This window comes from Crocodylus siamensis, chromosome 10 (genome assembly GCF_052110815.1).
Source record: "Crocodylus siamensis isolate JL-2025a chromosome 10, ASM5211081v1, whole genome shotgun sequence".
Lineage (NCBI taxonomy): Eukaryota > Metazoa > Chordata > Crocodylia > Crocodylidae > Crocodylus > Crocodylus siamensis.
Genome location: NC_143404.1, coordinates 51,033,282 through 51,046,080, shown reverse-complemented (window position 1 = coordinate 51,046,080; position 12,799 = coordinate 51,033,282). Strand labels below are relative to the sequence as shown.

General features: G+C 49.5%; 1 protein-coding gene across 6 annotated transcripts in view; it reads left to right on the top strand.

Annotated features, from left to right (window-relative positions):
- EPB41L1 (erythrocyte membrane protein band 4.1 like 1) overlaps positions 1-12,799 on the top strand; it is a 183,482-nt gene that overhangs the window by 30,834 nt on the left and 139,849 nt on the right. For 5 of the 6 annotated variants that reach the window (XM_090020531.1, XM_090020536.1, XM_090020537.1 and 2 more), the window contains exon 1: positions 7,760-7,967. The exons of the other annotated variant lie outside the window; for it this stretch is intronic. The gene's annotated coding sequence lies outside the window, so the exon portion shown is untranslated. Of the gene's footprint in view, positions 1-7,759; positions 7,968-12,799 lie in introns of those variants that run through there. 6 annotated transcript variants of the gene reach the window in all.

Genomic DNA, 12,799 nt, shown 5'->3' with positions numbered 1-12,799 from the left:
GTGGAGAACCTTGCATTTTTCGGGGTTAAACACCATGAGGTTCTCGTCTGCCCATTTGCTGAGCTTGTCCAGGTCAGCCTGGATCACCCGCCTATCTTCTGGCATGGATGCTTTGCCCCAAAGTTTGGTGTCATCGGTGAACTTGGCCAGTCCACTCCTAACTCCAATGTCCACATCGTTAATGAAGATGTTGAACAGTATGGGTCCTAGGACAGAGCCTTGAGGGACCCCACTGGTCACAGGGCACCATGATGAGTGACTGCCATCAATCACAACCCTCTGGGTCTGACCACGAAGCCAATTTCCCAGCCAGCGGATAGTGGTGGAGCCAAGGCCACAACCGGCCAGTTTGGCCAAGAGGTGATCATGGGATACCAGCTGAAAAGCTTTTTTGAAGTCAAGATATATGACATCAACCTCTTCTCCCTTGTCCAGGTGATAGGTCACCTGGTCATAGAAGGAAATGAGATTGGTCAAACAAGACCTACCTGCAACAAAGCCGTGCTGGCTATCCCTTAGAATGTTAGCCTGGGCCAGTCCCTCAAGGATGGCCTCCTTAATAAACTTTTCTAAGATCTTCCCCAGGATAGAAGTCAGGCTAATGGGATCTGAGACTCAGCTTCCAAGAATATTCAGTCCCAGTGTTGGGTTTGGTCTTTTAGCTTTAGGAGCAAGATTGGTGACCCCAGCAACCCCACCCCTCTCCCAAGCTTTGAATCATGCCACTGACACTCCATGTTGTGTTGTCTTGTGAATCACTGGAGAAGGAAACAACTGTTTCCTTTGGCAGCTGTTTTGTTTATAATTCTCATGCAGGGCATTGAGCCCATGTCCCCAGCTAGTCACCAACTGAAACCTCCTACATCTCAGAGAGATTTCCTAAATCAAAGCAACTCCCAGTTTAGGAACATGGGACTTGAAAGGGCCCTCTGTGCCAGCGAGTCCAATCCCCAGCACTCCCAGACAATCCTTAACTGACAGAATCTCCAAATTCACCACTTCAAATTTTCATCCATAAATACAAGGAACAGTGTCTGGACACCAAGAATGCACCACAGATGAAACTAGAGGAGACATGGGCACTGCCAACACCCTGCCACTGCAACAACAGGGATGTTGTTACTGGTAACAAAGTCCCCAAGACAGATCCTGTTTTACCTGGACTCTGTCTCAAAGGGTTGGTCTGAGTAGCTTTCTTGCTCAGTTATAATCTCATTGCTAATTTGATAGGTTACTGGAAGCAACTCAGTTCTCTGCCTTGTTTCTCAGGTTCTCCTTCTGTAAAATGAGCTGATAATATTCCACTTCCTTGCACAGGGGCTCTGAGCCTGCAGCACTGAGGAAGGATTTGGAAGAGGAATGTGCTGCTGAGTGTTATCAATTCACTTTTCACTTCCTGCTGGACTTGACATTCCTTTGCCTGAGCAGGCTGACACCTTCTTTTCCCTACCATACCCCATGCTGGGACATGCTTGACCTTGAGAGGACCCCCTAGGGAATAGGCCTGTAACTGTAAGTACAGTGATACAGATCATTCATGCTAACGGTTAATTTAAAAAACTCCAAATAGAGCCTCAGTGTCCCCAATTTTTCATGTGTGATAGAGATAAGTGACACAAGTGAGATCCCATCAGAGTTGTACATGGGGAGGGGCTGGGAGCATTTGGATTCTTGAATTAAGGACATGACGCATTGGGGAGCACAAATGAGAGTTGATGCTGGAATGAGGAAAGCAACTGCTGCCTCCCTCCATCCCCAGAGTGACTAAAAGTACAAGATACTAGGGTGAAGTGAAAGGCTTGATCCACAGCCCACAAAAATTAAACTCCCACTGACTCTAGCAGGCTTGGCTCAGACTCCAAATGCCCACAGGGAGACTCTCTCTTGTTGCTCTTAAGCACCAGATTTAGCTTTTGTGACAGTAAGGCTCTGAAAAGCCCATGAGCAACAGAAATGCAGTTCTGAGTGGTTTAAAATTCCCCTTGGAGCAGGCTTGTGCCCAGACATAAATGTTTCCCTCCCTATTTGTATCCCAGACAATGAGAGCAGGGAGGTGAAATCAACTTTACCAACACCTGATGGGTCTGTGGCATTGCCCAGAGGGAGCCAAATATAGAGAGCAAATGAAAAGAAATTAGGGAAAGGAGAAATTTGTCATCTTCTTCCCTAGGTCTTGACCCTCTGGTTACAGAGTCCAGCACTCTGCTACATACAGTGGAGTTCATCCCATGCCAAGGGTGATGGGGAATCAGAGCCATGCAGTGAGTGCCTCGCTGCTCCCAGCTGGCAGCAGGCTCACTGAGTTACACAAAGGGGCTTTTCATGCCCTGCATAAACAAGCAAGAGGCATGAAAGGCTGTTATCACAAAGCATCAACTCTCCCAACAGCTAAGGCCAGGGTTCCCAAAATAACTGCCTGCTATAAACCTACAGAGTGAAATGTCAAAGGCCACGCTTTATCTATCCCCTGTATGGGCTGAGATGTAGTAACGAGATGGAGAGCAGCTGTCTGAGAAAGCATGGTTTGCTGGCTAGCTGATGTTCACGATTAAAGGCTTTTGGGTGCTCTGAAATATTTTGCTAATTTCTGTGAGCCATTGTCCTGCAGCCAGCATTAGTACAGTATGTTTTTGGAGCACCCCCCGCAGCTGCGTGAAGCTGAAGCTGAAGCTGTATTGGCTATAAGCACCTCACCTCTGCATTGTCACCTACTGGAAGAGGCTGAGAGCTCTCCTACTGCTCCATGCTCTGCCAGCTGTATAATAGGAGCAATGCAACTTCTCCCTTCCCCAGTGTGTCCTGAGGATAACCGTGGTGCTCGATAACTGCGCTAATGTGTGGTAGTGTTACAAACTTCTAGCTAGAAGGGAAGCCACTTGCCAAAGGCTCAAGTCTAGCTGGGGACTGAACACCTCCAACTTCCCCTGAGATAAGTAGGGGCAGCTGGGATTCAGCCAAGTGGATTGTGAATTCTTTTCATCTTCACCTGTACAAGTCATTTGAGATATGTGGAACAGGATTCTCAGTGAGTGTAAATCAGCAGCAGACTGCAGTGGAGGAAATTTGTAGCAGAAACACTGGGGAGGTGGCACGTTGTTTAAGTGTTCATCAGACTAACATGACTGAGGCATGCCAGTGGCCTATAATCAACGGTACACCAGGCAGTGATGAGGATAGCATTATACCCAGCTGCCTTGGACTCCCCAGCCAAAATGAGTAGGTACCTGTTTACAGCTGGGTCACCCAGGCAAGACATTTGGCAAGGGTCTAGAGCAGTCTTGTACTTACACTTGGGGATCAATAGCAACTACACCCCACTGACCTGCTGACTTAAATGAAATCATGACAGCTCTGATTTATGCCACCTGAGACCTGCATGCCTGATGTGTGTGCTCACACTGGAACTCAGCAGAATGAAACCACGGGTCAAATTTACTCCATCCTTGGGTTTTGTCAGATTTGGTTAAATAACTTCTTATAATAATAACTAATCAGTAGGGCTGTGTCTGCCTAATGGGAGTATTATAAGGACTAATTAGTGAAGGTTTGCATAGTGATAGGAAGCTAGTAAGTGCTAGGGGTTATTGTTTTTAGCGGGGAAATTAGTGATGATAATAAGACAGGAAGAAGTGAATGAAAGTCAGTGCACTATGAGGGGAAGCAGTTATCTTTGATCTCTGCTAAACCGCGGCTCTGATCCATGCCCAGGGACTGCACAAGCTTAATGAGAAAAGGGAAAATAATTACAGTAACATGAGCCTCAAGAAAACAAGGACATTAATGGAACCCACAACTCGATTCCCCGCCTACGCTGGCATAAATCAGGACTAATTCCACTGGTGTCAAAGACATTGTGTTGGTCTAAGGGAGAGAAACAGCAGTGCTACAGAGCTTAGTTTTAAATACTTAACTGCAGATTTGCCTGTTCATGTGTCAGGCGCCCGTGCTGGTATGGATGACCCAGGACAAGTCCACAGACTCCTTTCCTGTGTACAAGGCAGGGCAAGACAATGGAGCAGACAGACTTCCACTCTGACAGATAAGTTAGAGTAGGTGCTTCAGGGACTGCTGCTTTCCTGGCTCTATCCACCTCTGCTCTGCTTCAATGTGGTTGGGGCTCTGGTGCTTTAACGATGCAGCAGAGGAAGGGGGCAGCTAGTCAAAGAGTATAAGCAGAACCTCTTGGAACTTACAGACCCTGGTGCCCACCAAAGGCAAGGGGCAAGATCTCAGTGACCAGATCTGCCTTGTTCCAGACAGCATACAGGGAGGGGGTAGAGGATGCATTTGCATTTCTCTCTGGTGCTGTTCTCCTGGTCAGTTAGGAAAACCAAACTCCCAGGAGGGGTTTAGTTGGGGTTTCTTTTTGTGCTTCTACCAGTGGTGCGAACATCTGGCCTGTCAGCTGCTGTTGTGAGACCTTCATGTGCCATCCCAGCAAAGGTCTCCCAATCCAACTGCACTGGCTGTTAGTTGAATTACTCTCCCCTGTGGCTTGGGTGATGATAAAGTACCACTAGGGAGCCAAGAAAGAGTGGCTAGGAACAGAGGAGATTCATGGCTACATGCTGGTCCCTGGTTTTGGTCACATCTATTTTGATGACAAGTCAAGTTTTATGTCTTTTCAAAATTGTATATATTTTTGATGAATAAGTGAAACCCACCAAATTCCAGTGGACTTGGATTTCAGGTTTTAATTTAAAAAAATAGAAAATTTTAGAGTTTTTAAAACATTTTTTTGCAGAACTGGATCATTTCCCCACCATTTCTGTGACATTTCATATGACTGCCCTATTCTGACTAGCTTCATAGCTGGCTGTCTCAATTGCTTTCCTTGGTAAGGATGCTTGAAAGCTGTCTTGATTTTTATGGAATAACTAGCTGAGGTTTCATCATATGATGAAGTATAATCAATAAATCATGTGCCAGCTGGAGTTATTTTTAAAGTTTTCCCCAGATTTCAGACTACTAGAGCTAAGTGTGTGAGTGGTTGGACCTTTCCATAAGTTAAGAGCTTTTCTTCTCAACTCCATGTTTAACTACAGAAAATACAACTTCTTCTGTCCCCAGTGAAAGAAAAAAAAGGGATTGAAAGGAACAATGGAGAAACTCCATTTGCTCAGTTCTACACACTGCTGCCTATCGCTTTAGTAGAGATCCACATTTGGGTCCGTTCTAGGAAGCCATAAGCAAGAAATCTGCATTCATCATTGAGATGGGTCATCCAAAGATTGATCTAAAGAGAGAGAGAGGTAGTTAGCCCTGTTAGTCTGAAGTAAGGCAGAAAGAAGCCAGGGTAGATTTGCACCTTATCGGCTAACTAAATCAGAGAGGCATCTACTTTTCTAGTGGCAGCTTGCTTCATCCCTTCATAGCATCTGATGAAGCCATCCACTGCTTATGAAAGTGCATGCGTCTCTGATTTAGTTAGTCTATAGGGTGTAAATCTACCCTGCCTTCTGCTTGATCTGAAAACCCCAAACCACCTCTACCATGTACAATTTCTAAGCTGCTCTTTGGTGTGTGAAACATCCCAATCAGTTCAGTAGAAAAAACATACTTTTTCTATTAGACAGCCTAAAAGAGAGGAATGCAATTGTAGGGGTAATGTTCCTTTTGAGAACTTATGTGTGAATGCAGCTATGATATTGTGTGTTTACAGCATGAAGACATTCTTTACAAGGTCAGCAGAGTGTGGCATACAAATGACTTCACTCATCATTGAATTGCAGCCTTCCCTGGGGTGAAACACAGGAACTATTTAACAGTGTGCACTACACTACACAACCACTCCGGACTGGAAGCAAAGAATCTATCCATCTGTGACTGCAGAGGGAATCGGAGTAGCAAGCTGCAATGTCTTTTATTTGTAAATGAAGGTCCTCTGTCCAGCTTGGCTCCAGTGCAGAGTCTGACTTTCTGCTGTTAAAGAGGCAGGGCTCGACTAAGTTTGTACAGCTCGGCAGGAGATTAGAGCCCTCAATCCTTTTGGCTTCTGCTCCCTGGATCTATCCACTAGACTGCACAGCTTTTGTTTTGCTCCTAGAACTGCCTTGTTTGTAAAGAAAAAGCTTCAATGTGACTAAGACAGGGAAGCATTTGTACAGCAGTAAGTAAATGCAGTTTGGTTGAACATGTACTGGGGACTCCACAGTGGTGAAGACAGATGCAGTTTTCTACCTTTGGCTAAATGGAAGATTTCCTAAGGTTTGCACATGTGAAGCCCCTGGGGGAAGCTGAGCAGTGCTGTGTGGAAATCTTAGGCCCAGTTTGTAGCACCAAAAATTGTAAGACCCAACCAGGGCTTAGCCTAGTCATGATGGTGCATGCTCCAGTAATGCACCCAGGTGCTACTGGCAGGGGGTGCAGCCTGTAAAAAAGATGTGTAGAGGTGACTCTTCTGATTTGATGGCATTCAGTGCCATGGTAGCAACTTGTCAAAAGCCTAAGACCAACCCCTGATTTACATATACATGGACAGATATTTGAACTGCAGTACAATCTGGCAACATTTTTTGTTCTTTCTTCTTTGAGTTCACCAGCAATAAAATGCTGCAACTGATCACTTTTTTCCTTACTTGAAAGATATATAGGAAGGGCAGCTTATTAGGCTGACCCCTCCTGAAACTCACTTTACCAGTTCCTTTATTTTTAAATCTTCTAAAGATCATTATGGTAACCAATGACAGATACAATGCCCGATAATAGAACAACACAGCTGAACCATATAAGGAAATCCAGTAACTTAACAGGCTCTGCCTAGTCCTGCATTCAGCTAGAACTGACTGCATTAAGGGAACAATAGGCCCTTAAGATCAGCCCTTGGTACAAAAGCAAGACTAACCCCAAGCTCTCAATGATTATTGACAGAAACAAGGGAAAAGGCATAACCTCATGGCATGGGAGATCTTGTGTTTCTCTCAGGCGTCTGCTGGGTGAAGCTAGCTACATTTGTTCTGTGCTTTGTCTTCAAAGAGCTTAGCCCTTTCTTGCCTGTCTATGAATACAGCAGTTTCCCTACTTGCATTATCTTTGCTGCTGCAGGTTTTTTGCACTGTGGCAGCACCTTAGGGACCTGGTCCATGACTAGGGAGGGCTGCTTTGTGCTGCACAACCACCGAGCAAAATGACAGCCCCTTACCCCAAAAGAGCATTCATGAGACAGCTGCTTTCTGCCAGTGTACCGGAACCTCTGGCCTGTCCTGCGGGACGCTGCCATGCAGGCTGGGGATTGGGTTACCTGACTCTCACGGAAAGTGCAAGACCGCTCCCGCACTGGCGAATGCGAGCCGCCTCCTCTCCACACTTCTCCCAGGCCCCCGTGAAACGGAGCTAAGTTAAACCCTTGGGTCAACTGGGCTTGGCGCGGCCTGACGCCCTCCTGGGCAGGAGGATGGACGTGGAGCGGCGCTCGGGGAAGGCTGGCAAGAAGCGGGGACATGGGTGTCGCGTGGGGGCAAAGGTGCCCTACAGCAGCCCGTGTCGCTGCTGCTGGCTCTGGCGCCCGGCGCCCCGCTCCTGCAAACCCGCAGCCGTGGGGGCGCAGCTCGGCTCTGCTGCCTGCCAGCCCGGGGGCTGCTCCCCCTCCGGCCTCCCAGCCCGACACGCGGGTGAGCGGCGGCTCCGCCGGGGCCGGGGCCGGGCCCCGATGCGCGGCAGTGGCGGCGCCGGACTGCGGAGGACGCGGCAGACGCCCCCTGCCGCCCGCGCCGGGGGAGGGAGGGGGGAGGGGCGGCCGGGCCGGGGGAGGCGCCGGCGGGCAGGGGCGGCGGCACTAGGCGGCGATCGCGGCGCCGCTCTGCGGAGGCTGCTCCCGCGCCCGCCGCTCATTCCGCCCCCGGCTCCGCGGCTGCAGCTGCCTCGCGCGTCCCGTCCCGTCCCGTCCCGTCCCGTCCCCGGTTCCTCCTCGCCGGCTGCCGGGCGGGGACGCGGCTCTGCGCCTGCCTGCCCGGCCCCATCGCCCGCAGGTGAGCGCCGGCCCGGGGAGCTCGGTTGTCACGCCCGGGAGTGGGGGGCTCGCGCCCAGGTGCTCCGGGGTGGCCGCCCCGCCCCGCCGCTGCTCGGTCCCCGCGGCGCGGAGGACAGGCTTTGTGCGAGGCGGAGGGTGCCCCAGCTCGCTGCAGCCGGGAGGAGCCGGGCAGGGGAGCGGCAGAGGCCGGAGCCGCGGGAAAGTTTCCGGGAAGGGCCAGATGGGCTCTACCTGCTTTGGGCAGAGCAGGGCGCAGGGAGCTGCCGGGAGCGCGGCGCGGCGCCGTGCCGGGCACCCCCAGGGCAGGAGCCCGGGACCTGTTGCCTGTCAGGGAGCCGGGGGGGCACCGCCACGCCCAGCTGGATCTCGGGTGCCTGTCTCGGACCCCCTGGGATCCTTCCGGCACCTCCCCAGTTAGTTTCCTGTAACCTCTCCCTGTAAACAGCGGTTTATTTACCTAAAGCTTTGGGCGGGGCGTGTGCGTGCCAGCAGGTGGGTGTGGATCCGTGCCCAGCAAACCGCGCTCTCCCTCTTCCCTTGTGTTGGCAGTGGGCACACCTGCGTGCTCCCGTAGGCGTTCCTGACTCCAGCAGGGGCAGACTTGGGCCTGAGGTGATCCAGGCTTTGTTATGGCTTTGTTATGATGTGCTGCGCCCACCCTGGTTGTTTTCCACCCGGTGCTGGGGATCTGGTGCGTGTTAAGACGTGGGTGTCCACAGCGGTGCTCAAAAGCGGGTCAGGACTCTGTTGCCTCGCCCCTGGCAGCTGAGGAGTTAAACGGGCAACGGGAAATGGGGGTGAAAATCCCTATGATCCCAGGTCCCTCTGCCACAAGCGATCCTGGTCACCTAAAGGGTTCAGGATGCAAAGCAGAATAAGGAATTCCAGGGGGAAAATCCAGCCACAGGAATTCCCCTTAATTCGAAGCTGCTGTTGTGCCCTTAATAGCAGTTAATCACAGGTCCGTTGATTTTGGGAGGATAATTTACATTAGCAGAGAGCGTGCAGGGAGCCAGGAACAACTTGGAATGGGTCCCCGCATATTTCTGTGATTATTTTTGGAATCTCATCATATGGTAGGAGGTAGGCTTTGGTGGTATAATGAAGCTCAGCATTTGCTTAATTGGCCAATTCCACGGGAGGCTGTGCAAAGGTATGGGACCCCCTTCCTTGAACTTAAGTGTGATTGCAAAACGGATTATTTCCCTTCGGGGCTCCGCCATGGCATTATTCGCCTCTTGCATTGCTACTGATCTCCCTCGCATATCACATCCTGGGCTCTTCTCCGAACAAAGAAAAGACGGAATGTGGTGTTCGACAGGTCCACTAAATCTGGGAAGGGGGAGAGATGGCAAGGTCCTAGTCTGAAATGTCCTCAGAGGCGTGGCTTCCCTTGCTTCCCTGGGGATGTCTTTTCAAGTTCCAATTGATTTTGCTGTCATGAAGTTTTCCCTGGCCTGTGGTATAAACGGTCCTTTCCTTTTTTCTTCGCGCTCTCCCATTGGGCTTGTTTGATATTTTTCTTTTTCTGAGCTATACAGATAAAGTAACCATATTACTGCTCCCAGTTATGTCCCGCTGGGCCATCCAGAATGATTCCTCTTCCAGGTAGTCCTTTACCTTCTGTAAGGAAGCTCTGAGAGAGGGTGTTTCCCAGCCTGCTCTCTATCCACAAGCCTCATCCCCTCCCCCCACTGGTGATGATGCTTATAGGCTGGATTGAACACAGACCTGTTTCTTTGTGCTTTACCTTGCTGCAGCCCACTGGAGACCTCTGTACCCATCAGACCACATTTGCTCTTGCAATATGGACTGCCTACAGCCCAGGCTACAACTGTGCCAGCAGGGAGTTGCTTTCGCAGCTTTGTTTGCTGCTCCTTTGTCTCCTTCAAACAAGTTAAGGTTTAGCAATGTGATCTGGGGAGAGGCTGCAAGACAGCCAGCATGGGGTAATTCCTCTATACTCGGAAGGCATTTTTGCAGCTTCAGTCTCTTGGGTTGCTGGACTGGAGCCTATTGTTTGTTTATGTAGGCAACTCCTTGGTATTGGAGCCCATACTTTTGAATTGGACCCATGCTTTGCAGACTCCACTGAATGCTGCCTTCAGCCCTGGCAGGAGGAACAGGGATTGCACTGAGCTGTTGGTGCCAGCTATTGATTGTCAGGGCGTACGCCAGATCTACAACTGACATTCCTATGCCCAGACCCGCCACCACTCCCTCTCTCCCCTGCGTACGCACACGCACTTACACCTGCATGCATGGGACTGCCACATGCTGAGTATCACAGGATCTTGTGCATGGCCTGGCTCTGATTCTAGTCCCGATGGGCATACAGGCTGCATGCAACATTACAAACACCTCCTCCCTTATCTCCCCCTCAACTAGGCCACTTATCTTTGTGCCTAGCACAGGCTTCCCCTGTGTCCTTTTGCCACTGGAGTCCTCAATGGTTGTGAAGTATTTATGTCTCTTCTATTTACAATCAATGCGTTGTGTTTATTGCTTTAACAGCAACTTCAGGTGGTAATGGAGGCATTAAATCAGACATTCCTATAAACAGTGAAGCTCTGCTTGTGATCATTAGGAGTGTGCTGGGAGCACATACATCTCGGGAAGCTAGTCTGACATGGCTCCTCTGCAGGCTCTGTGTGCTGTCAGGCTTGTTGGGGTGAATGGATGGCACGCTTGGCCTTGGTGGAGGTCCAAGTGATGCTGTCTCTTGGCATGTCATTTGGATGATGATGATGATGATACTATAGTTGGAGCCAGCCAGAAAGTTTTGGTCAAACCTTTCTATTACTGGTTGGAAAAATGCTGATTTGGCCACGCAACACATTTTGGGTGAATGATCTGGGGTGTGAGGACGCTTCTAGGAAAGGTTTCACAGAGCCAGGAAGGCATTTTTGGTTCAGATGGGCAAGAGAGAGTGACCCAGTAGCTTGGTGGCCACAGTAGTGACCTGGCTGGTGGAGGATGAAGGTTCCAATCCCTCTTCCACCTGATTGAGACAAATGCCTTGTATATTGGACTCCCCCATCCTGACGCTGCTGCCTGACCACAAGAATAGGGGCCAACTTGAGGATGAGTGTCATTTCACTGTTTGCTTTTTTTTTTCCTTTTTATTTTTTTTTTTTGGCGGGGGGATATTTAAGTGGTCTTGTCCTGAGGTAGAAAGGGAAAACCTGAGATCATGAAAACTTTCACAGGGCTGGAAGGCTGTGTCCCCTCTGATGGCCTGAGTGCCCAGTTAAGGGAAAATCTGTTTCTTTCTGTGGTAATAGCCTTTATATCCTGGGGTTGAGACATTAGCAACAATAAGGATTATCTAGTCCCCTGGAAATTGAAATGCTACTCTTGTCTTCCCAAACACTCTTTATCTTGCTGTACTGCTGCCAAAAGGTTTTGTCCTATCAGAGGGAGATTTTTCAAGGTACACAGGACTGTTAAGTTCCTGACTGTTGGTTGCATCTTTGAAAATCTTCCTCTGCAAACGAATTATTGGGAAGATAGTGAGGATGGCCTTTGTGTTAGAGTTCTCAGAAGAGGGGAGATTGTTCAATTTCCAGTTCTGCTACAGCCTTCCTGTGAGAGCCAAGGCAAATCATTTAATCATTGTATGAATTGGTTTCTGCATTTGTAAAATCATGTAATGTTTCCCCATCTCCCAGAGGTGTTGTGAAGACAGTCTCCTTGTCTGAGGGTCTCGGATGGTAGCAAAGCAGGACACGAAGAGTTTGGATGGAAATAATGTAATTTTAAATGGGGGTTTCAGTTTTAAGGCAAGAACTTAGCAAGGATGGCATCTACCACAGCACATTAAATTCTGACACAGTGCCTGTCATGTTGAGCTCCACGCCTGCTCCAAAGTCAGCTGCATTGTTCTGAGAGCAGCAGCGAAAGCACAGAGACGTGAAGCCCCGCTGTATCAGAGGCACCCGCGTGAGTACACACATACATGCAATTATAAATACACTGTTCTAACACAGCGTCTAAAAATGCGCTCGCATTGATAGTGTGACAGCTTTGGCTGAACAGCCCATTGTTCTCATTAAAGCAGTCAGATGCCTTTCTGAGTCAGCGGGTTTTCATTGTAGTCATGGTGGAAAAAAGAAGCATCAGATTTTTTGTTGGAGTGGGGGGGAATCCTACATGTCTGCAGTGCTAGGAAGCAGTGGCAAGGCATGTCATCCTATGAACGTGCTGGCACTTAGGGAGGGGTTGGTGAAAGTCGCCCCAGTGGGAATAGGAGGGGAGAGCAGGGGATTCCACCTCTGTAATGAAGCCCTAGTGTTCTACAGTCCTGATCCACAGCACCAGTCACTGCTGCTTTAATTTTGAGTTAGAAGCTGCTGTGTTGCCGGAGACCTGAATGCAGGAGTAAAATGGTAAAAGGGTGGCTAAAGAGCTGGCTCAGCCTGGGTCGCCACAGGGTTGGTCTCATCAGTGGAATATCTGTTTGGGCATGGAGTGTGCTACCAGGGGCTCTTCTCCAGAGGGTTGGCAATGGATACCTTGTCTGAGAGGTAGATGCACCCAACTTTCACTCGTCCAATGGGAGCTAAACACTCCGAGACCACAAAAATGCCATGGAAGAGGAACGTTTGGGCCAGGCTGTTGTCCCACTGGGCCCAGAGCCAAGTCATAGGGGCCTTATGCTAATCACGGAGTGTGGTGACCAGTGAGGTGAGTACATGCCTGAGAGCCAGTAATGCTGGGGTGCTGAGGATGAGTCAGGAGTTCTGTGCCTCAGTTTTCTACTGTATAAAATGGGGATAAGTATAGAGTGACCATAAGGAAATCTGGGACATTTGGGACAATGTCTCTCCC